At 45.9% G+C, this 25,139-nt stretch overlaps 11 non-coding genes across 11 annotated transcripts; all 11 read right to left on the bottom strand.

Moving 5' to 3' along the window:
- Nucleotides 1-1,698: 1,698 nt before the first annotated feature.
- LOC130302513 (U2 spliceosomal RNA) lies at nt 1,699-1,889 on the bottom strand. The gene has a single exon (XR_008852713.1). It is a non-coding gene; the product is annotated as a U2 spliceosomal RNA (small nuclear RNA).
- A 2,076-nt stretch (nt 1,890-3,965) lies between these two features.
- On the bottom strand, nt 3,966-4,156 carry LOC130302512 (U2 spliceosomal RNA). Its single transcript, XR_008852712.1, has one exon. It is a non-coding gene; the product is annotated as a U2 spliceosomal RNA (small nuclear RNA).
- A 2,094-nt stretch (nt 4,157-6,250) lies between these two features.
- Nucleotides 6,251-6,441, bottom strand: LOC130302511 (U2 spliceosomal RNA). Its single transcript, XR_008852711.1, has one exon. It is a non-coding gene; the product is annotated as a U2 spliceosomal RNA (small nuclear RNA).
- Nucleotides 6,442-8,529: 2,088 nt separating this feature from the next.
- Nucleotides 8,530-8,720, bottom strand: LOC130302510 (U2 spliceosomal RNA). The gene has a single exon (XR_008852710.1). It is a non-coding gene; the product is annotated as a U2 spliceosomal RNA (small nuclear RNA).
- Nucleotides 8,721-10,810: 2,090 nt separating this feature from the next.
- LOC130302508 (U2 spliceosomal RNA) lies at nt 10,811-11,001 on the bottom strand. Its single transcript, XR_008852708.1, has one exon. It is a non-coding gene; the product is annotated as a U2 spliceosomal RNA (small nuclear RNA).
- Nucleotides 11,002-13,121: 2,120 nt separating this feature from the next.
- Nucleotides 13,122-13,312, bottom strand: LOC130302507 (U2 spliceosomal RNA). Its single transcript, XR_008852707.1, has one exon. It is a non-coding gene; the product is annotated as a U2 spliceosomal RNA (small nuclear RNA).
- A 2,087-nt stretch (nt 13,313-15,399) lies between these two features.
- Nucleotides 15,400-15,590, bottom strand: LOC130302506 (U2 spliceosomal RNA). Its single transcript, XR_008852706.1, has one exon. It is a non-coding gene; the product is annotated as a U2 spliceosomal RNA (small nuclear RNA).
- A 2,088-nt stretch (nt 15,591-17,678) lies between these two features.
- On the bottom strand, nt 17,679-17,869 carry LOC130302505 (U2 spliceosomal RNA). Its single transcript, XR_008852705.1, has one exon. It is a non-coding gene; the product is annotated as a U2 spliceosomal RNA (small nuclear RNA).
- A 2,087-nt stretch (nt 17,870-19,956) lies between these two features.
- On the bottom strand, nt 19,957-20,147 carry LOC130302504 (U2 spliceosomal RNA). Its single transcript, XR_008852704.1, has one exon. It is a non-coding gene; the product is annotated as a U2 spliceosomal RNA (small nuclear RNA).
- Nucleotides 20,148-22,235: 2,088 nt separating this feature from the next.
- Nucleotides 22,236-22,426, bottom strand: LOC130302503 (U2 spliceosomal RNA). The gene has a single exon (XR_008852703.1). It is a non-coding gene; the product is annotated as a U2 spliceosomal RNA (small nuclear RNA).
- A 2,094-nt stretch (nt 22,427-24,520) lies between these two features.
- Nucleotides 24,521-24,711, bottom strand: LOC130302502 (U2 spliceosomal RNA). The gene has a single exon (XR_008852702.1). It is a non-coding gene; the product is annotated as a U2 spliceosomal RNA (small nuclear RNA).
- Between the last annotated feature and the right edge of the window lie 428 nt (nt 24,712-25,139).

Here is a 25,139-nt window from a genome sequence, read left to right as displayed (position 1 = left end):
CATGCCTGCACCCCATTGGACTTACCTGTGTGGGTTAAATCCGGGTTATTTGACAACCTATGGCGGTGATGGTTCTGCTCAGGCAGAGCAGTGCTGATGCTCCTCATAAAGCTGTCGCTGCTGTGAAGGTTCTAGGTGACATCACAAATCCCTATGGTTACATACACAACAAAGCTGGGTTGTTGTTGTTTACACTCTGCAAGGCCTGTGGAAGTGAGTGACATCATAGCACTGTAGTTCTGAGGGTTCTAGATGGATGCAACAATCTCCTGTTGCTTCTATGAAGGCCATAATAGACGACATCACCAAACAGCTCCATAGTCACATACACAGCAAAGGAGAGATGTTGTTTACACCTAGTGATGTCAGTGGTATTGAGTGACATCACAGCACAGTGCTAAGGCTCCTGGGCCTGGACACAGCAGCGGCTGCAATATCTCAACGGAGAATACGTTTATATATATGTGTGTGTGTGCGCGTATATATATATATATATATATATATATATATATATATATATATATATATTTCTCCGCCGAAATCACTTTTAAATCCATTTCCACCTTTTTTTCCCTTCTCTTCCTCTTACTTTTTTTTCACGTTTTTTTACGTTTTTCTCCTTTTCGCCTCTTTTCTGGGCGTATTATTCTTCTTTTTCTTCTTTTTTTTCGTCTAATGCATACCCCATCAGTGCAGCAATGCTTATTCAATACCGCCAGCAGATGGAGACACTGGGGGATAATTTTCTAAGGATTTATACTGATTTTTCCTGTCTGAATTTGTCGCACAGAAAGTTGCAGGCCAAATATGTGTGACATTTCTGCGACTTTAGCTTCTAGAGCATTTTTACAACATTATACATAGGTGCTGAATACATAAAAAGCGACTGTTCAGCGACAGACAAGTCGCATCGGCTGAAAGTAGGCCAGAATGTCAGTCCATGTTGGAGCAGGTTTAGATACAGTCTAAAGTATAGATCTCAAAGTCTGTGCACAGAATTTAGCAAGGGCCTCGCACCTTCTGATGCATCAGGTAGGTGCACAATAGCATAGCCTAACCCTCTGTACTTTGGTCTATATTGATGCGGGACATAGACAGCCAGCTGATGACCAATCCATTAGTGCAATGGATGGCTGGAAGCATTTGTCTTTGCCTTTGCAATACCACAGAAGCAATGCATGGTCAATGTACAGCAATGACACACCTGTGTGAACAGCCAGGAGACCCCCCCCATGTTATGTTACATAGTTACATAGTTAGTACGGTCGAAAAAAGACATATGTCCATCAAGTTCAACCAGGGAATTAAGGGGTAGGGGTGTGGCGCGATATTGGGGAAGGGATGAGATTTTATATTTCTTCATAAGCATTAATCTTATTTTGTCAATTAGGAACATTCAGCACCCACCCGCTATCAAGGCAGCTGCCTATCATGTCATGCCCTACCTGCACAGGTGTGCTGGCTACTCAAATGATCCAATTAAGGAGGCCATTTAGTCAGCAGCAGCAGAAGTCCTGTGCCTGGACGCTCCAACAGCGGCCAGACACAAGCAGAAGCAGAAGCAGCAGAAGCAGCAGCAGCACCACCTTTTGTTTTTTGGCTGCAGCAGCAGCAGCAAGGCCCACAGGGCTGGCTAGCTGGCTAGCCAGCAAGCAGGTAGCAATGAAAGTAGGAATCTTTCTTTTTAACCCTGTAAGGGGGTGGTGCACTGTACCCGAAGATACTGCCATATCGGGTCAATGCATAGGGCGACGGAAGCAAGCTTCGAAATCGGCCCCCGTTCTCAAAAATCCATTTAATATATGGTCCCCAGATAGGGGACGTATCAGATATTAAACTGATAAGAACAGATACTACACTTGATCTTAGCCAAAAGGCCGAGAAGCGATAACCGTGAAAGGGGCGGGCCCAACAAGGTCCCCTTCATGGGCACTATCACTGCTTGCTGTCAGGGAGGCTGCCAGACAATTTTCCATGCACACTCTGGGCTGGGGGGCAGTCAACCACCAGTACACACAGCAGAACCTAAACCCATACCATTATTGCTAAGCAGCAAGACAGGGGCCCATTGCACTCCCACGGGGCCTTTTTAAATGCAATCCATAACCCGGATTTGCCAGGAACCCTTCTTACTCCTCCTACTTGCATGTGACACTGGGCTTAGGATCTGCATAGGAAACACACACACAAGCACACACCTACCTTTGTTGCCTGCAGATGCCTCCTTGGCTGTCCCCAAACGGTATCAAACCAACACCCACGGGAAGCTGTAAGCATAGAGGACATGCCTGCACCCCATTGGACTTACCTGTGTGGGTTAAATCCGGGTTATTTGACAACCTATGGCGGTGATGGTTCTGCTCAGGCAGAGCAGTGCTGATGCTCCTCATAAAGCTGTCGCTGCTGTGAAGGTTCTAGGTGACATCACAAATCCCTATGGTTACATACACAACAAAGCTGGGTTGTTGTTGTTTACACTCTGCAAGGCCTGTGGAAGTGAGTGACATCATAGCACTGTAGTTCTGAGGGTTCTAGATGGATGCAACAATCTCCTGTTGCTTCTATGAAGGCCATAATAGACGACATCACCAAACAGCTCCATAGTCACATACACAGCAAAGGAGAGATGTTGTTTACACCTAGTGATGTCAGTGGTATTGAGTGACATCACAGCACAGTGCTAAGGCTCCTGGGCCTGGACACAGCAGCGGCTGCAATATCTCAACGGAGAATACGTTTATATATATGTGTGTGTGTGCGCGTATATATATATATATATATATATATATATATATTTCTCCGCCGAAATCACTTTTAAACCCATTTCCACCTTTTTTTCCCTTCTCTTCCTCTTACTTTTTTTTCACGTTTTTTTACGTTTTTCTCCTTTTCGCCTCTTTTCTGGGCGTATTATTCTTCTTTTTCTTCTTTTTTTTCGTCTAATGCATACCCCATCAGTGCAGCAATGCTTATTCAATACCGCCAGCAGATGGAGACACTGGGGGATAATTTTCTAAGGATTTATACTGATTTTTCCTGTCTGAATTTGTCGCACAGAAAGTTGCAGGCCAAATATGTGTGACATTTCTGCGACTTTAGCTTCTAGAGCATTTTTACAACATTATACATAGGTGCTGAATACATAAAAAGCGACTGTTCAGCGACAGACAAGTCGCATCGGCTGAAAGTAGGCCAGAATGTCAGTCCATGTTGGAGCAGGTTTAGATACAGTCTAAAGTATAGATCTCAAAGTCTGTGCACAGAATTTAGCAAGGGCCTCGCACCTTCTGATGCATCAGGTAGGTGCACAATAGCATAGCCTAACCCTCTGTACTTTGGTCTATATTGATGCGGGACATAGACAGCCAGCTGATGACCAATCCATTAGTGCAATGGATGGCTGGAAGCATTTGTCTTTGCCTTTGCAATACCACAGAAGCAATGCATGGTCAATGTACAGCAATGACACACCTGTGTGAACAGCCAGGAGACCCCCCCCATGTTATGTTACATAGTTACATAGTTAGTACGGTCGAAAAAAGACATATGTCCATCAAGTTCAACCAGGGAATTAAGGGGTAGGGGTGTGGCGCGATATTGGGGAAGGGATGAGATTTTATATTTCTTCATAAGCATTAATCTTATTTTGTCAATTAGGAACATTCAGCACCCACCCGCTATCAAGGCAGCTGCCTATCATGTCATGCCCTACCTGCACAGGTGTGCTGGCTACTCAAATGATCCAATTAAGGAGGCCATTTAGTCAGCAGCAGCAGAAGTCCTGTGCCTGGACGCTCCAACAGCGGCCAGACACAAGCAGAAGCAGAAGCAGCAGAAGCAGCAGCAGCACCACCTTTTGTTTTTTGGCTGCAGCAGCAGCAGCAAGGCCCACAGGGCTGGCTAGCTGGCTAGCCAGCAAGCAGGTAGCAATGAAAGTAGGAATCTTTCTTTTTAACCCTGTAAGGGGGTGGTGCACTGTACCCGAAGATACTGCCATATCGGGTCAATGCATAGGGCGACGGAAGCAAGCTTCGAAATCGGCCCCCGTTCTCAAAAATCCATTTAATATATGGTCCCCAGATAGGGGACGTATCAGATATTAAACTGATAAGAACAGATACTACACTTGATCTTAGCCAAAAGGCCGAGAAGCGATAACCGTGAAAGGGGCGGGCCCAACAAGGTCCCCTTCATGGGCACTATCACTGCTTGCTGTCAGGGAGGCTGCCAGACAATTTTCCATGCACACTCTGGGCTGGGGGGCAGTCAACCACCAGTACACACAGCAGAACCTAAACCCATACCATTATTGCTAAGCAGCAAGACAGGGGCCCATTGCACTCCCACGGGGCCTTTTTAAATGCAATCCATAACCCGGATTTGCCAGGAACCCTTCTTACTCCTCCTACTTGCATGTGACACTGGGCTTAGGATCTGCATAGTAAACACACACACAAGCACACACCTACCTTTGTTGCCTGCAGATGCCTCCTTGGCTGTCCCCAAACGGTATCAAACCAACACCCACGGGAAGCTGTAAGCATAGAGGACATGCCTGCACCCCATTGGACTTACCTGTGTGGGTTAAATCCGGGTTATTTGACAACCTATGGCGGTGATGGTTCTGCTCAGGCAGAGCAGTGCTGATGCTCCTCATAAAGCTGTCGCTGCTGTGAAGGTTCTAGGTGACATCACAAATCCCTATGGTTACATACACAACAAAGCTGGGTTGTTGTTGTTTACACTCTGCAAGGCCTGTGGAAGTGAGTGACATCATAGCACTGTAGTTCTGAGGGTTCTAGATGGATGCAACAATCTCCTGTTGCTTCTATGAAGGCCATAATAGACGACATCACCAAACAGCTCCATAGTCACATACACAGCAAAGGAGAGATGTTGTTTACACCTAGTGATGTCAGTGGTATTGAGTGACATCACAGCACAGTGCTAAGGCTCCTGGGCCTGGACACAGCAGCGGCTGCAATATCTCAACGGAGAATACGTTTATATATATGTGTGTGTGTGCGCGTATATATATATATATATATATATATATATATATATATATATATATTTCTCCGCCGAAATCACTTTTAAACCCATTTCCACCTTTTTTTCCCTTCTCTTCCTCTTACTTTTTTTTCACGTTTTTTTACGTTTTTCTCCTTTTCGCCTCTTTTCTGGGCGTATTATTCTTCTTTTTCTTCTTTTTTTTCGTCTAATGCATACCCCATCAGTGCAGCAATGCTTATTCAATACCGCCAGCAGATGGAGACACTGGGGGATAATTTTCTAAGGATTTATACTGATTTTTCCTGTCTGAATTTGTCGCACAGAAAGTTGCAGGCCAAATATGTGTGACATTTCTGCGACTTTAGCTTCTAGAGCATTTTTACAACATTATACATAGGTGCTGAATACATAAAAAGCGACTGTTCAGCGACAGACAAGTCGCATCGGCTGAAAGTAGGCCAGAATGTCAGTCCATGTTGGAGCAGGTTTAGATACAGTCTAAAGTATAGATCTCAAAGTCTGTGCACAGAATTTAGCAAGGGCCTCGCACCTTCTGATGCATCAGGTAGGTGCACAATAGCATAGCCTAACCCTCTGTACTTTGGTCTATATTGATGCGGGACATAGACAGCCAGCTGATGACCAATCCATTAGTGCAATGGATGGCTGGAAGCATTTGTCTTTGCCTTTGCAATACCACAGAAGCAATGCATGGTCAATGTACAGCAATGACACACCTGTGTGAACAGCCAGGAGACCCCCCCCATGTTATGTTACATAGTTACATAGTTAGTACGGTCGAAAAAAGACATATGTCCATCAAGTTCAACCAGGGAATTAAGGGGTAGGGGTGTGGCGCGATATTGGGGAAGGGATGAGATTTTATATTTCTTCATAAGCATTAATCTTATTTTGTCAATTAGGAACATTCAGCACCCACCCGCTATCAAGGCAGCTGCCTATCATGTCATGCCCTACCTGCACAGGTGTGCTGGCTACTCAAATGATCCAATTAAGGAGGCCATTTAGTCAGCAGCAGCAGAAGTCCTGTGCCTGGACGCTCCAACAGCGGCCAGACACAAGCAGAAGCAGAAGCAGAAGCAGCAGAAGCAGCAGCAGCACCACCTTTTGTTTTTTGGCTGCAGCAGCAGCAGCAAGGCCCACAGGGCTGGCTAGCTGGCTAGCCAGCAAGCAGGTAGCAATGAAAGTAGGAATCTTTCTTTTTAACCCTGTAAGGGGGTGGTGCACTGTACCCGAAGATACTGCCATATCGGGTCAATGCATAGGGCGACGGAAGCAAGCTTCGAAATCGGCCCCCGTTCTCAAAAATCCATTTAATATATGGTCCCCAGATAGGGGACGTATCAGATATTAAACTGATAAGAACAGATACTACACTTGATCTTAGCCAAAAGGCCGAGAAGCGATAACCGTGAAAGGGGCAGGCCCAACAAGGTCCCCTTCATGGGCACTATCACTGCTTGCTGTCAGGGAGGCTGCCAGACAATTTTCCATGCACACTCTGGGCTGGGGGGCAGTCAACCACCAGTACACACAGCAGAACCTAAACCCATACCATTATTGCTAAGCAGCAAGACAGGGGCCCATTGCACTCCCACGGGGCCTTTTTAAATGCAATCCATAACCCGGATTTGCCAGGAACCCTTCTTACTCCTCCTACTTGCATGTGACACTGAGCTTAGGATCTGCATAGGAAACACACACACAAGCACACACCTACCTTTGTTGCCTGCAGATGCCTCCTTGGCTGTCCCCAAACGGTATCAAACCAACACCCACGGGAAGCTGTAAGCATAGAGGACATGCCTGCACCCCATTGGACTTACCTGTGTGGGTTAAATCCGGGTTATTTGACAACCTATGGCGGTGATGGTTCTGCTCAGGCAGAGCAGTGCTGATGCTCCTCATAAAGCTGTCGCTGCTGTGAAGGTTCTAGGTGACATCACAAATCCCTATGGTTACATACACAACAAAGCTGGGTTGTTGTTGTTTACACTCTGCAAGGCCTGTGGAAGTGAGTGACATCATAGCACTGTAGTTCTGAGGGTTCTAGATGGATGCAACAATCTCCTGTTGCTTCTATGAAGGCCATAATAGACGACATCACCAAACAGCTCCATAGTCACATACACAGCAAAGGAGAGATGTTGTTTACACCTAGTGATGTCAGTGGTATTGAGTGACATCACAGCACAGTGCTAAGGCTCCTGGGCCTGGACACAGCAGCGGCTGCAATATCTCAACGGAGAATACGTTTATATATATGTGTGTGTGTGCGCGTATATATATATATATATATATATATATATATATATATATATATATTTCTCCGCCGAAATCACTTTTAAACCCATTTCCACCTTTTTTTCCCTTCTCTTCCTCTTACTTTTTTTTCACGTTTTTTTACGTTTTTCTCCTTTTCGCCTCTTTTCTGGGCGTATTATTCTTCTTTTTCTTCTTTTTTTTCGTCTAATGCATACCCCATCAGTGCAGCAATGCTTATTCAATACCGCCAGCAGATGGAGACACTGGGGGATAATTTTCTAAGGATTTATACTGATTTTTCCTGTCTGAATTTGTCGCACAGAAAGTTGCAGGCCAAATATGTGTGACATTTCTGCGACTTTAGCTTCTAGAGCATTTTTACAACATTATACATAGGTGCTGAATACATAAAAAGCGACTGTTCAGCGACAGACAAGTCGCATCGGCTGAAAGTAGGCCAGAATGTCAGTCCATGTTGGAGCAGGTTTAGATACAGTCTAAAGTATAGATCTCAAAGTCTGTGCACAGAATTTAGCAAGGGCCTCGCACCTTCTGATGCATCAGGTAGGTGCACAATAGCATAGCCTAACCCTCTGTACTTTGGTCTATATTGATGCGGGACATAGACAGCCAGCTGATGACCAATCCATTAGTGCAATGGATGGCTGGAAGCATTTGTCTTTGCCTTTGCAATACCACAGAAGCAATGCATGGTCAATGTACAGCAATGACACACCTGTGTGAACAGCCAGGAGACCCCCCCCATGTTATGTTACATAGTTACATAGTTAGTACGGTCGAAAAAAGACATATGTCCATCAAGTTCAACCAGGGAATTAAGGGGTAGGGGTGTGGCGCGATATTGGGGAAGGGATGAGATTTTATATTTCTTCATAAGCATTAATCTTATTTTGTCAATTAGGAACATTCAGCACCCACCCGCTATCAAGACAGCTGCCTATCATGTCATGCCCTACCTGCACAGGTGTGCTGGCTACTCAAATGATCCAATTAAGGAGGCCATTTAGTCAGCAGCAGCAGAAGTCCTGTGCCTGGACGCTCCAACAGCGGCCAGACACAAGCAGAAGCAGAAGCAGCAGAAGCAGCAGCAGCACCACCTTTTGTTTTTTGGCTGCAGCAGCAGCAGCAAGGCCCACAGGGCTGGCTAGCTGGCTAGCCAGCAAGCAGGTAGCAATGAAAGTAGGAATCTTTCTTTTTAACCCTGTAAGGGGGTGGTGCACTGTACCCGAAGATACTGCCATATCGGGTCAATGCATAGGGCGACGGAAGCAAGCTTCGAAATCGGCCCCCGTTCTCAAAAATCCATTTAATATATGGTCCCCAGATAGGGGACGTATCAGATATTAAACTGATAAGAACAGATACTACACTTGATCTTAGCCAAAAGGCCGAGAAGCGATAACCGTGAAAGGGGCGGGCCCAACAAGGTCCCCTTCATGGGCACTATCACTGCTTGCTGTCAGGGAGGCTGCCAGACAATTTTCCATGCACACTCTGGGCTGGGGGGCAGTCAACCACCAGTACACACAGCAGAACCTAAACCCATACCATTATTGCTAAGCAGCAAGACAGGGGCCCATTGCACTCCCACGGGGCCTTTTTAAATGCAATCCATAACCCGGATTTGCCAGGAACCCTTCTTACTCCTCCTACTTGCATGTGACACTGGGCTTAGGATCTGCATAGGAAACACACACACAAGCACACACCTACCTTTGTTGCCTGCAGATGCCTCCTTGGCTGTCCCCAAACGGTATCAAACCAACACCCACGGGAAGCTGTAAGCATAGAGGACATGCCTGCACCCCATTGGACTTACCTGTGTGGGTTAAATCCGGGTTATTTGACAACCTATGGCGGTGATGGTTCTGCTCAGGCAGAGCAGTGCTGATGCTCCTCATAAAGCTGTCGCTGCTGTGAAGGTTCTAGGTGACATCACAAATCCCTATGGTTACATACACAACAAAGCTGGGTTGTTGTTGTTTACACTCTGCAAGGCCTGTGGAAGTGAGTGACATCATAGCACTGTAGTTCTGAGGGTTCTAGATGGATGCAACAATCTCCTGTTGCTTCTATGAAGGCCATAATAGACGACATCACCAAACAGCTCCATAGTCACATACACAGCAAAGGAGAGATGTTGTTTACACCTAGTGATGTCAGTGGTATTGAGTGACATCACAGCACAGTGCTAAGGCTCCTGGGCCTGGACACAGCAGCGGCTGCAATATCTCAACGGAGAATACGTTTATATATATGTGTGTGTGTGCGCGTATATATATATATATATATATATATATATATATATATATATATATATTTCTCCGCCGAAATCACTTTTAAACCCATTTCCACCTTTTTTTCCCTTCTCTTCCTCTTACTTTTTTTTCACGTTTTTTTACGTTTTTCTCCTTTTCGCCTCTTTTCTGGGCGTATTATTCTTCTTTTTCTTCTTTTTTTTCGTCTAATGCATACCCCATCAGTGCAGCAATGCTTATTCAATACCGCCAGCAGATGGAGACACTGGGGGATAATTTTCTAAGGATTTATACTGATTTTTCCTGTCTGAATTTGTCGCACAGAAAGTTGCAGGCCAAATATGTGTGACATTTCTGCGACTTTAGCTTCTAGAGCATTTTTACAACATTATACATAGGTGCTGAATACATAAAAAGCGACTGTTCAGCGACAGACAAGTCGCATCGGCTGAAAGTAGGCCAGAATGTCAGTCCATGTTGGAGCAGGTTTAGATACAGTCTAAAGTATAGATCTCAAAGTCTGTGCACAGAATTTAGCAAGGGCCTCGCACCTTCTGATGCATCAGGTAGGTGCACAATAGCATAGCCTAACCCTCTGTACTTTGGTCTATATTGATGCGGGACATAGACAGCCAGCTGATGACCAATCCATTAGTGCAATGGATGGCTGGAAGCATTTGTCTTTGCCTTTGCAATACCACAGAAGCAATGCATGGTCAATGTACAGCAATGACACACCTGTGTGAACAGCCAGGAGACCCCCCCCATGTTATGTTACATAGTTACATAGTTAGTACGGTCGAAAAAAGACATATGTCCATCAAGTTCAACCAGGGAATTAAGGGGTAGGGGTGTGGCGCGATATTGGGGAAGGGATGAGATTTTATATTTCTTCATAAGCATTAATCTTATTTTGTCAATTAGGAACATTCAGCACCCACCCGCTATCAAGGCAGCTGCCTATCATGTCATGCCCTACCTGCACAGGTGTGCTGGCTACTCAAATGATCCAATTAAGGAGGCCATTTAGTCAGCAGCAGCAGAAGTCCTGTGCCTGGACGCTCCAACAGCGGCCAGACACAAGCAGAAGCAGAAGCAGCAGAAGCAGCAGCAGCACCACCTTTTGTTTTTTGGCTGCAGCAGCAGCAGCAAGGCCCACAGGGCTGGCTAGCTGGCTAGCCAGCAAGCAGGTAGCAATGAAAGTAGGAATCTTTCTTTTTAACCCTGTAAGGGGGTGGTGCACTGTACCCGAAGATACTGCCATATCGGGTCAATGCATAGGGCGACGGAAGCAAGCTTCGAAATCGGCCCCCGTTCTCAAAAATCCATTTAATATATGGTCCCCAGATAGGGGACGTATCAGATATTAAACTGATAAGAACAGATACTACACTTGATCTTAGCCAAAAGGCCGAGAAGCGATAACCGTGAAAGGGGCGGGCCCAACAAGGTCCCCTTCATGGGCACTATCACTGCTTGCTGTCAGGGAGGCTGCCAGACAATTTTCCATGCACACTCTGGGCTGGGGGGCAGTCAACCACCAGTACACACAGCAGAACCTAAACCCATACCATTATTGCTAAGCAGCAAGACAGGGGCCCATTGCACTCCCACGGGGCCTTTTTAAATGCAATCCATAACCCGGATTTGCCAGGAACCCTTCTTACTCCTCCTACTTGCATGTGACACTGGGCTTAGGATCTGCATAGGAAACACACACACAAGCACACACCTACCTTTGTTGCCTGCAGATGCCTCCTTGGCTGTCCCCAAACGGTATCAAACCAACACCCACGGGAAGCTGTAAGCATAGAGGACATGCCTGCACCCCATTGGACTTACCTGTGTGGGTTAAATCCGGGTTATTTGACAACCTATGGCGGTGATGGTTCTGCTCAGGCAGAGCAGTGCTGATGCTCCTCATAAAGCTGTCGCTGCTGTGAAGGTTCTAGGTGACATCACAAATCCCTATGGTTACATACACAACAAAGCTGGGTTGTTGTTGTTTACACTCTGCAAGGCCTGTGGAAGTGAGTGACATCATAGCACTGTAGTTCTGAGGGTTCTAGATGGATGCAACAATCTCCTGTTGCTTCTATGAAGGCCATAATAGACGACATCACCAAACAGCTCCATAGTCACATACACAGCAAAGGAGAGATGTTGTTTACACCTAGTGATGTCAGTGGTATTGAGTGACATCACAGCACAGTGCTAAGGCTCCTGGGCCTGGACACAGCAGCGGCTGCAATATCTCAACGGAGAATACGTTTATATATATGTGTGTGTGTGCTCGTATATATATGTGTGTGTGTGCTCGTATATATATATATATATATATATATATATATATATATATATATATATATATATTTCTCCGCCGAAATCACTTTTAAACCCATTTCCACCTTTTTTTCCCTTCTCTTCCTCTTACTTTTTTTTCACGTTTTTTTACGTTTTTCTCCTTTTCGCCTCTTTTCTGGGCGTATTATTCTTCTTTTTCTTCTTTTTTTTCGTCTAATGCATACCCCATCAGTGCAGCAATGCTTATTCAATACCGCCAGCAGATGGAGACACTGGGGGATAATTTTCTAAGGATTTATACTGATTTTTCCTGTCTGAATTTGTCGCACAGAAAGTTGCAGGCCAAATATGTGTGACATTTCTGCGACTTTAGCTTCTAGAGCATTTTTACAACATTATACATAGGTGCTGAATACATAAAAAGCGACTGTTCAGCGACAGACAAGTCGCATCGGCTGAAAGTAGGCCAGAATGTCAGTCCATGTTGGAGCAGGTTTAGATACAGTCTAAAGTATAGATCTCAAAGTCTGTGCACAGAATTTAGCAAGGGCCTCGCACCTTCTGATGCATCAGGTAGGTGCACAATAGCATAGCCTAACCCTCTGTACTTTGGTCTATATTGATGCGGGACATAGACAGCCAGCTGATGACCAATCCATTAGTGCAATGGATGGCTGGAAGCATTTGTCTTTGCCTTTGCAATACCACAGAAGCAATGCATGGTCAATGTACAGCAATGACACACCTGTGTGAACAGCCAGGAGACCCCCCCCATGTTATGTTACATAGTTACATAGTTAGTACGGTCGAAAAAAGACATATGTCCATCAAGTTCAACCAGGGAATTAAGGGGTAGGGGTGTGGCGCGATATTGGGGAAGGGATGAGATTTTATATTTCTTCATAAGCATTAATCTTATTTTGTCAATTAGGAACATTCAGCACCCACCCGCTATCAAGGCAGCTGCCTATCATGTCATGCCCTACCTGCACAGGTGTGCTGGCTACTCAAATGATCCAATTAAGGAGGCCATTTAGTCAGCAGCAGCAGAAGTCCTGTGCCTGGACGCTCCAACAGCGGCCAGACACAAGCAGAAGCAGAAGCAGCAGAAGCAGCAGCAGCACCACCTTTTGTTTTTTGGCTGCAGCAGCAGCAGCAAGGCCCACAGGGCTGGCTAGCTGGCTAGCCAGCAAGCAGGTAGCAATGAAAGTAGGAATCTTTCTTTTTAACCCTGTAAGGGGGTGGTGCACTGTACCCGAAGATACTGCCATATCGGGTCAATGCATAGGGCGACGGAAGCAAGCTTCGAAATCGGCCCCCGTTCTCAAAAATCCATTTAATATATGGTCCCCAGATAGGGGACGTATCAGATATTAAACTGATAAGAACAGATACTACACTTGATCTTAGCCAAAAGGCCGAGAAGCGATAACCGTGAAAGGGGCGGGCCCAACAAGGTCCCCTTCATGGGCACTATCACTGCTTGCTGTCAGGGAGGCTGCCAGACAATTTTCCATGCACACTCTGGGCTGGGGGGCAGTCAACCACCAGTACACACAGCAGAACCTAAACCCATACCATTATTGCTAAGCAGCAAGACAGGGGCCCATTGCACTCCCACGGGGCCTTTTTAAATGCAATCCATAACCCGGATTTGCCAGGAACCCTTCTTACTCCTCCTACTTGCATGTGACACTGGGCTTAGGATCTGCATAGGAAACACACACACAAGCACACACCTACCTTTGTTGCCTGCAGATGCCTCCTTGGCTGTCCCCAAACGGTATCAAACCAACACCCACGGGAAGCTGTAAGCATAGAGGACATGCCTGCACCCCATTGGACTTACCTGTGTGGGTTAAATCCGGGTTATTTGACAACCTATGGCGGTGATGGTTCTGCTCAGGCAGAGCAGTGCTGATGCTCCTCATAAAGCTGTCGCTGCTGTGAAGGTTCTAGGTGACATCACAAATCCCTATGGTTACATACACAACAAAGCTGGGTTGTTGTTGTTTACACTCTGCAAGGCCTGTGGAAGTGAGTGACATCATAGCACTGTAGTTCTGAGGGTTCTAGATGGATGCAACAATCTCCTGTTGCTTCTATGAAGGCCATAATAGACGACATCACCAAACAGCTCCATAGTCACATACACAGCAAAGGAGAGATGTTGTTTACACCTAGTGATGTCAGTGGTATTGAGTGACATCACAGCACAGTGCTAAGGCTCCTGGGCCTGGACACAGCAGCGGCTGCAATATCTCAACGGAGAATACGTTTATATATATGTGTGTGTGTGCGCGTATATATATATATATATATATATATATATATATATATATATATTTCTCCGCCGAAATCACTTTTAAACCCATTTCCACCTTTTTTTCCCTTCTCTTCCTCTTACTTTTTTTTCACGTTTTTTTTACGTTTTTCTCCTTTTCGCCTCTTTTCTGGGCGTATTATTCTTCTTTTTCTTCTTTTTTTTCGTCTAATGCATACCCCATCAGTGCAGCAATGCTTATTCAATACCGCCAGCAGATGGAGACACTGGGGGATAATTTTCTAAGGATTTATACTGATTTTTCCTGTCTGAATTTGTCGCACAGAAAGTTGCAGGCCAAATATGTGTGACATTTCTGCGACTTTAGCTTCTAGAGCATTTTTACAACATTATACATAGGTGCTGAATACATAAAAAGCGACTGTTCAGCGACAGACAAGTCGCATCGGCTGAAAGTAGGCCAGAATGTCAGTCCATGTTGGAGCAGGTTTAGATACAGTCTAAAGTATAGATCTCAAAGTCTGTGCACAGAATTTAGCAAGGGCCTCGCACCTTCTGATGCATCAGGTAGGTGCACAATAGCATAGCCTAACCCTCTGTACTTTGGTCTATATTGATGCGGGACATAGACAGCCAGCTGATGACCAATCCATTAGTGCAATGGATGGCTGGAAGCATTTGTCTTTGCCTTTGCAATACCACAGAAGCAATGCATGGTCAATGTACAGCAATGACACACCTGTGTGAACAGCCAGGAGACCCCCCCCATGTTATGTTACATAGTTACATAGTTAGTACGGTCGAAAAAAGACATATGTCCATCAAGTTCAACCAGGGAATTAAGGGGTAGGAGTGTGGCGCGATATTGGGGAAGGGATGAGATTTTATATTTCTTCATAAGCATTAATCTTATTTTGTCAATTAGGAACATTCAGCACCCACCCGCTATCAAGGCAGCTGCCTATCATGTCATGCCCTACCTGCACAGGTGTGCTGGCTACTCAAATGATCCAATTAAGGAGGCCATTTAGTCAGCAGCAGCAGAAGTCCTGTGCCTGGACGCTCCAACAGCGGCCAGACACAAGCAGAAGCAGAAGCAGCAGAAGCAGCAGCAGCACCACCTTTTGTTTTTTGGCTGCAGCAGCAGCAGCAAGGCCCACAGGGCTGGCTAGCTGGCTAGCCAGCAAGCAGGTAGCAATGAAAGTAGGAATCTTTCTTTTTAACCCTGTAAGGGGGTGGTGCACTGTACCCGAAGATACTGCCATATCGGGTCAATGCATAGGGCGACGGAAGCAAGCTTCGAAATCGGCCCCCGTTCTCAAAAATCCATTTAATATATGGTCCCCAGATAGGGGACGTATCAGATATTAAACTGATAAGAACAGATACTACACTTGATCTTAGCCAAAAGGCCGAGAAGCGATAACCGTGAAAGGGGCGGGCCCAACAAGGTCCCCTTCATGGGCACTATCACTGCTTGCTGTCAGGGAGGCTGCCAGACAATTTTCCATGCACACTCTGGGCTGGGGGGCAGTCAACCACCAGTACACACAGCAGAACCTAAACCCATACCATTATTGCTAAGCAGCAAGACAGGGGCCCATTGCACTCCCACGGGGCCTTTTTAAATGCAATCCATAACCCGGATTTGCCAGGAACCCTTCTTACTCCTCCTACTTGCATGTGACACTGGGCTTAGGATCTGCATAGGAAACACACACACAAGCACACACCTACCTTTGTTGCCTGCAGATGCCTCCTTGGCTGTCCCCAAACGGTATCAAACCAACACCCACGGGAAGCTGTAAGCATAGAGGACATGCCTGCACCCCATTGGACTTACCTGTGTGGGTTAAATCCGGGTTATTTGACAACCTATGGCGGTGATGGTTCTGCTCAGGCAGAGCAGTGCTGATGCTCCTCATAAAGCTGTCGCTGCTGTGAAGGTTCTAGGTGACATCACAAATCCCTATGGTTACATACACAACAAAGCTGGGTTGTTGTTGTTTACACTCTGCAAGGCCTGTGGAAGTGAGTGACATCATAGCACTGTAGTTCTGAGGGTTCTAGATGGATGCAACAATCTCCTGTTGCTTCTATGAAGGCCATAATAGACGACATCACCAAACAGCTCCATAGTCACATACACAGCAAAGGAGAGATGTTGTTTACACCTAGTGATGTCAGTGGTATTGAGTGACATCACAGCACAGTGCTAAGGCTCCTGGGCCTGGACACAGCAGCGGCTGCAATATCTCAACGGAGAATACGTTTATATATATGTGTGTGTGTGCGCGTATATATATATATATATATATATATATATATATATATATATATATTTCTCCGCCGAAATCACTTTTAAACCCATTTCCACCTTTTTTTCCCTTCTCTTCCTCTTACTTTTTTTTCACGTTTTTTTACGTTTTTCTCCTTTTCGCCTCTTTTCTGGGCGTATTATTCTTCTTTTTCTTCTTTTTTTTCGTCTAATGCATACCCCATCAGTGCAGCAATGCTTATTCAATACCGCCAGCAGATGGAGACACTGGGGGATAATTTTCTAAGGATTTATACTGATTTTTCCTGTCTGAATTTGTCGCACAGAAAGTTGCAGGCCAAATATGTGTGACATTTCTGCGACTTTAGCTTCTAGAGCATTTTTACAACATTATACATAGGTGCTGAATACATAAAAAGCGACTGTTCAGCGACAGACAAGTCGCATCGGCTGAAAGTAGGCCAGAATGTCAGTCCATGTTGGAGCAGGTTTAGATACAGTCTAAAGTATAGATCTCAAAGTCTGTGCACAGAATTTAGCAAGGGCCTCGCACCTTCTGATGCATCAGGTAGGTGCACAATAGCATAGCCTAACCCTCTGTACTTTGGTCTATATTGATGCGGGACATAGACAGCCAGCTGATGACCAATCCATTAGTGCAATGGATGGCTGGAAGCATTTGTCTTTGCCTTTGCAATACCACAGAAGCAATGCATGGTCAATGTACAGCAATGACACACCTGTGTGAACAGCCAGGAGACCCCCCCCATGTTATGTTACATAGTTACATAGTTAGTACGGTCGAAAAAAGACATATGTCCATCAAGTTCAACCAGGGAATTAAGGGGTAGGGGTGTGGCGCGATATTGGGGAAGGGATGAGATTTTATATTTCTTCATAAGCATTAATCTTATTTTGTCAATTAGGAACATTCAGCACCCACCCGCTATCAAGGCAGCTGCCTATCATGTCATGCCCTACCTGCACAGGTGTGCTGGCTACTCAAATGATCCAATTAAGGAGGCCATTTAGTCAGCAGCAGCAGAAGTCCTGTGCCTGGACGCTCCAACAGCGGCCAGACACAAGCAGAAGCAGAAGCAGCAGAAGCAGCAGCAGCACCACCTTTTGTTTTTTGGCTGCAGCAGCAGCAGCAAGGCCCACAGGGCTGGCTAGCTGGCTAGCCAGCAAGCAGGTAGCAATGAAAGTAGGAATCTTTCTTTTTAACCCTGTAAGGGGGTGGTGCACTGTACCCGAAGATACTGCCATATCGGGTCAATGCATAGGGCGACGGAAGCAAGCTTCGAAATCGGCCCCCGTTCTCAAAAATCCATTTAATATATGGTCCCCAGATAGGGGACGTATCAGATATTAAACTGATAAGAACAGATACTACACTTGATCTTAGCCAAAAGGCCGAGAAGCGATAACCGTGAAAGGGGCGGGCCCAACAAGGTCCCCTTCATGGGCACTATCACTGCTTGCTGTCAGGGAGGCTGCCAGACAATTTTCCATGCACACTCTGGGCTGGGGGGCAGTCAACCACCAGTACACACAGCAGAACCTAAACCCATACCATTATTGCTAAGCAGCAAGACAGGGGCCCATTTGCACTCCCACGGGGCCTTTTTAAATGCAATCCATAACCCGGATTTGCCAGGAACCCTTCTTACTCCTCCTACTTGCATGTGACACTGGGCTTAGGATCTGCATAGGAAACACACACACAAGCACACACCTACCTTTGTTGCCTGCAGATGCCTCCTTGGCTGTCCCCAAACGGTATCAAACCAACACCCACGGGAAGCTGTAAGCATAGAGGACATGCCTGCACCCCATTGGACTTACCTGTGTGGGTTAAATCCGGGTTATTTGACAACCTATGGCGGTGATGGTTCTGCTCAGGCAGAGCAGTGCTGATGCTCCTCATAAAGCTGTCGCTGCTGTGAAGGTTCTAGGTGACATCACAAATCCCTATGGTTACATACACAACAAAGCTGGGTTGTTGTTGTTTACACTCTGCAAGGCCTGTGGAAGTGAGTGACATCATAGCACTGTAGTTCTGAGGGTTCTAGATGGATGCAACAATCTCCTGTTGCTTCTATGAAGGCCATAATAGACGACATCACCAAACAGCTCCATAGTCACATACACAGCAAAGGAGAGATGTTGTTTACACCTAGTGATGTCAGTGGTATTGAGTGACATCACAGCACAGTGCTAAGGCTCCTGGGCCTGGACACAGCAGCGGCTGCAATATCTCAACGGAGAATACGTTTATATATATGTGTGTGTGTGCGCGTATATATATATATATATATATATATATATATATATATATATATTTCTCCGCCGAAATCACTTTTAAACCCATTTCCACCTTTTTTTCCCTTCTCTTCCTCTTACTTTTTTTTCACGTTTTTTTACGTTTTTCTCCTTTTCGCCTCTTTTCTGGGCGTATTATTCTTCTTTTTCTTCTTTTTTTTCGTCTAATGCATACCCCATCAGTGCAGCAATGCTTATTCAATACCGCCAGCAGATGGAGACACTGGGGGATAATTTTCTAAGGATTTATACTGATTTTTCCTGTCTGAATTTGTCGCACAGAAAGTTGCAGGCCAAATATGTGTGACATTTCTGCGACTTTAGCTTCTAGAGCATTTTTACAACATTATACATAGGTGCTGAATACATAAAAAGCGACTGTTCAGCGACAGACAAGTCGCATCGGCTGAAAGTAGGCCAGAATGTCAGTCCATGTTGGAGCAGGTTTAGATACAGTCTAAAGTATAGATCTCAAAGTCTGTGCACAGAATTTAGCAAGGGCCTCGCACCTTCTGATGCATCAGGTAGGTGCACAATAGCATAGCCTAACCCTCTGTACTTTGGTCTATATTGATGCGGGACATAGACAGCCAGCTGATGACCAATCCATTAGTGCAATGGATGGCTGGAAGCATTTGTCTTTGCCTTTGCAATACCACAGAAGCAATGCATGGTCAATGTACAGCAATGACACACCTGTGTGAACAGCCAGGAGACCCCCCCCATGTTATGTTACATAGTTACATAGTTAGTACGGTCGAAAAAAGACATATGTCCATCAAGTTCAACCAGGGAATTAAGGGGTAGGAGTGTGGCGCGATATTGGGGAAGGGATGAGATTTTATATTTCTTCATAAGCATTAATCTTATTTTGTCAATTAGGAACATTCAGCACCCACCCGCTATCAAGGCAGCTGCCTATCATGTCATGCCCTACCTGCACAGGTGTGCTGGCTACTCAAATGATCCAATTAAGGAGGCCATTTAGTCAGCAGCAGCAGAAGTCCTGTGCCTGGACGCTCCAACAGCGGCCAGACACAAGCAGAAGCAGCAGAAGCAGAAGCAGCAGCAGCACCACCTTTTGTTTTTTGGCTGCAGCAGCAGCAGCAAGGCCCACAGGGCTGGCTAGCTGGCTAGCCAGCAAGCAGGTAGCAATGAAAGTAGGAATCTTTCTTTTTAACCCTGTAAGGGGGTGGTGCACTGTACCCGAAGATACTGCCATATCGGGTCAATGCATAGGGCGACGGAAGCAAGCTTCGAAATCGGCCCCCGTTCTCAAAAATCCATTTAATATATGGTCCCCAGATAGGGGACGTATCAGATATTAAACTGATAAGAACAGATACTACACTTGATCTTAGCCAAAAGGCCGAGAAGCGATAACCGTGAAAGGGGCGGGCCCAACAAGGTCCCCTTCATGGGCACTATCACTGCTTGCTGTCAGGGAGGCTGCCAGACAATTTTCCATGCACACTCTGGGCTGGGGGGCAGTCAACCACCAGTACACACAGCAGAACCTAAACCCATACCATTATTGCTAAGCAGCAAGACAGGGGCCCATTGCACTCCCACGGGGCCTTTTTAAATGCAATCCATAACCCGGATTTGCCAGGAACCCTTCTTACTCCTCCTACTTGCATGTGACACTGGGCTTAGGATCTGCATAGGAAACACACACACAAGCACACACCTACCTTTGTTGCCTGCAGATGCCTCCTTGGCTGTCCCCAAACGGTATCAAACCAACACCCACGGGAAGCTGTAAGCATAGAGGACATGCCTGCACCCCATTGGACTTACCTGTGTGGGTTAAATCCGGGTTATTTGACAACCTATGGCGGTGATGGTTCTGCTCAGGCAGAGCAGTGCTGATGCTCCTCATAAAGCTGTCGCTGCTGTGAAGGTTCTAGGTGACATCACAAATCCCTATGGTTACATACACAACAAAGCTGGGTTGTTGTTGTTTACACTCTGCAAGGCCTGTGGAAGTGAGTGACATCATAGCACTGTAGTTCTGAGGGTTCTAGATGGATGCAACAATCTCCTGTTGCTTCTATGAAGGCCATAATAGACGACATCACCAAACAGCTCCATAGTCACATACACAGCAAAGGAGAGATGTTGTTTACACCTAGTGATGTCAGTGGTATTGAGTGACATCACAGCACAGTGCTAAGGCTCCTGGGCCTGGACACAGCAGCGGCTGCAATATCTCAACGGAGAATACGTTTATATATATGTGTGTGTGTGCGCGTATATATATATATATATATATATATATATATATATATATATATATTTCTCCGCCGAAATCACTTTTAAACCCATTTCCACCTTTTTTTCCCTTCTCTTCCTCTTACTTTTTTTTCACGTTTTTTTACGTTTTTCTCCTTTTCGCCTCTTTTCTGGGCGTATTATTCTTCTTTTTCTTCTTTTTTTTCGTCTAATGCATACCCCATCAGTGCAGCAATGCTTATTCAATACCGCCAGCAGATGGAGACACTGGGGGATAATTTTCTAAGGATTTATACTGATTTTTCCTGTCTGAATTTGTCGCACAGAAAGTTGCAGGCCAAATATGTGTGACATTTCTGCGACTTTAGCTTCTAGAGCATTTTTACAACATTATACATAGGTGCTGAATACATAAAAAGCGACTGTTCAGCGACAGACAAGTCGCATCGGCTGAAAGTAGGCCAGAATGTCAGTCCATGTTGGAGCAGGTTTAGATACAGTCTAAAGTATAGATCTCAAAGTCTGTGCACAGAATTTAGCAAGGGCCTCGCACCTTCTGATGCATCAGGTAGGTGCACAATAGCATAGCCTAACCCTCTGTACTTTGGTCTATATTGATGCGGGACATAGACAGCCAGCTGATGACCAATCCATTAGTGCAATGGATGGCTGGAAGCATTTGTCTTTGCCTTTGCAATACCACAGAAGCAATGCATGGTCAATGTACAGCAATGACACACCTGTGTGAACAGCCAGGAGACCCCCCCCATGTTATGTTACATAGTTACATAGTTAGTACGGTCGAAAAAAGACATATGTCCATCAAGTTCAACCAGGGAATTAAGGGGTAGGGGTGTGGCGCGATATTGGGGAAGGGATGAGATTTTATATTTCTTCATAAGCATTAATCTTATTTTGTCAATTAGGAACATTCAGCACCCACCCGCTATCAAGGCAGCTGCCTATCATGTCATGCCCTACCTGCACAGGTGTGCTGGCTACTCAAATGATCCAATTAAGGAGGCCATTTAGTCAGCAGCAGCAGAAGTCCTGTGCCTGGACGCTCCAACAGCGGCCAGACACAAGCAGAAGCAGAAGCAGCAGAAGCAGCAGCAGCACCACCTTTTGTTTTTTGGCTGCAGCAGCAGCAGCAAGGCCCACAGGGCTGGCTAGCTGGCTAGCCAGCAAGCAGGTAGCAATGAAAGTAGGAATCTTTCTTTTTAACCCTGTAAGGGGGTGGTGCACTGTACCCGAAGATACTGCCATATCGGGTCAATGCATAGGGCGACGGAAGCAAGCTTCGAAATCGGCCCCCGTTCTCAAAAATCCATTTAATATATGGTCCCCAGATAGGGGACGTATCAGATATTAAACTGATAAGAACAGATACTACACTTGATCTTAGCCAAAAGGCCGAGAAGCGATAACCGTGAAAGGGGCGGGCCCAACAAGGTCCCCTTCATGGGCACTATCACTGCTTGCTGTCAGGGAGGCTGCCAGACAATTTTCCATGCACACTCTGGGCTGGGGGGCAGTCAACCACCAGTACACACAGCAGAACCTAAACCCATACCATTATTGCTAAGCAGCAAGACAGGGGCCCATTGCACTCCCACGGGGCCTTTTTAAATGCAATCCATAACCCGGATTTGCCAGGAACCCTTCTTACTCCTCCTACTTGCATGTGACACTGGGCTTAGGATCTGCATAGGAAACACACACACAAGCACACACCTACCTTTGTTGCCTGCAGATGCCTCCTTGGCTGTCCCCAAACGGTATCAAACCAACACCCACGGGAAGCTGTAAGCATAGAGGACATGCCTGCACCCCATTGGACTTACCTGTGTGGGTTAAATCCGGGTTATTTGACAACCTATGGCGGTGATGGTTCTGCTCAGGCAGAGCAGTGCTGATGCTCCTCATAAAGCTGTCGCTGCTGTGAAGGTTCTAGGTGACATCACAAATCCCTATGGTTACATACACAACAAAGCTGGGTTGTTGTTGTTTACACTCTGCAAGGCCTGTGGAAGTGAGTGACATCATAGCACTGTAGTTCTGAGGGTTCTAGATGGATGCAACAATCTCCTGTTGCTTCTATGAAGGCCATAATAGACGACATCACCAAACAGCTCCATAGTCACATACACAGCAAAGGAGAGATGTTGTTTACACCTAGTGATGTCAGTGGTATTGAGTGACATCACAGCACAGTGCTAAGGCTCCTGGGCCTGGACACAGCAGCGGCTGCAATATCTCAACGGAGAATACGTTTATATATATGTGTGTGTGTGCGCGTATATATATATATATATATATATATATATATATATATATATATATATATATTTCTCCGCCGAAATCACTTTTAAACCCATTTCCACCTTTTTTTCCCTTCTCTTCCTCTTACTTTTTTTTCACGTTTTTTTACGTTTTTCTCCTTTTCGCCTCTTTTCTGGGCGTATTATTCTTCTTTTTCTTCTTTTTTTTCGTCTAATGCATACCCCATCAGTGCAGCAATGCTTATTCAATACCGCCAGCAGATGGAGACACTGGGGGATAATTTTCTAAGGATTTATACTGATTTTTCCTGTCTGAATTTGTCGCACAGAAAGTTGCAGGCCAAATATGTGTGACATTTCTGCGACTTTAGCTTCTAGAGCATTTTTACAACATTATACATAGGTGCTGAATACATAAAAAGCGACTGTTCAGCGACAGACAAGTCGCATCGGCTGAAAGTAGGCCAGAATGTCAGTCCATGTTGGAGCAGGTTTAGATACAGTCTAAAGTATAGATCTCAAAGTCTGTGCACAGAATTTAGCAAGGGCCTCGCACCTTCTGATGCATCAGGTAGGTGCACAATAGCATAGCCTAACCCTCTGTACTTTGGTCTATATTGATGCGGGACATAGACAGCCAGCTGATGACCAATCCATTAGTGCAATGGATGGCTGGAAGCATTTGTCTTTGCCTTTGCAATACCACAGAAGCAATGCATGGTCAATGTACAGCAATGACACACCTGTGTGAACAGCCAGGAGACCCCCCCCATGTTATGTTACATAGTTACATAGTTAGTACGGTCGAAAAAAGACATATGTCCATCAAGTTCAACCAGGGAATTAAGGGGTAGGGGTGTGGCGCGATATTGGGGAAGGGATGAGATTTTATATTTCTTCATAAGCATTAATCTTATTTTGTCAATTAGGAACATTCAGCACCCACCCGCTATCAAGGCAGCTGCCTATCATGTCATGCCCTACCTGCACAGGTGTGCTGGCTACTCAAATGATCCAATTAAGGAGGCCATTTAGTCAGCAGCAGCAGAAGTCCTGTGCCTGGACGCTCCAACAGCGGCCAGACACAAGCAGAAGCAGAAGCAGCAGAAGCAGCAGCAGCACCACCTTTTGTTTTTTGGCTGCAGCAGCAGCAGCAAGGCCCACAGGGCTGGCTAGCTGGCTAGCCAGCAAGCAGGTAGCAATGAAAGTAGGAATCTTTCTTTTTAACCCTGTAAGGGGGTGGTGCACTGTACCCGAAGATACTGCCATATCGGGTCAATGCATAGGGCGACGGAAGCAAGCTTCGAAATCGGCCCCCGTTCTCAAAAATCCATTTAATATATGGTCCCCAGATAGGGGACGTATCAGATATTAAACTGATAAGAACAGATACTACACTTGATCTTAGCCAAAAGGCCGAGAAGCGATAACCGTGAAAGGGGCGGGCCCAACAAGGTCCCCTTCATGGGCACTATCACTGCTTGCTGTCAGGGAGGCTGCCAGACAATTTTCCATGCACACTCTGGGCTGGGGGGCAGTCAACCACCAGTACACACAGCAGAACCTAAACCCATACCATTATTGCTAAGCAGCAAGACAGGGGCCCATTGCACTCCCACGGGGCCTTTTTAAATGCAATCCATAACCCGGATTTGCCAGGAACCCTTCTTACTCCTCCTACTTGCATGTGACACTGGGCTTAGGATCTGCATAGGAAACACACACACAAGCACACACCTACCTTTGTTGCCTGCAGATGCCTCCTTGGCTGTCCCCAAACGGTATCAAACCAACACCCACGGGAAGCTGTAAGCATAGAGGACATGCCTGCACCCCATTGGACTTACCTGTGTGGG

The sequence above is a fragment of the Hyla sarda genome, unplaced genomic scaffold (assembly GCF_029499605.1).
Source record: "Hyla sarda isolate aHylSar1 unplaced genomic scaffold, aHylSar1.hap1 scaffold_1168, whole genome shotgun sequence".
In the NCBI taxonomy this organism is placed as follows: Eukaryota; Metazoa; Chordata; class Amphibia; order Anura; family Hylidae; genus Hyla; species Hyla sarda.
This window is presented reverse-complemented; position numbering and strand designations above follow the sequence as displayed.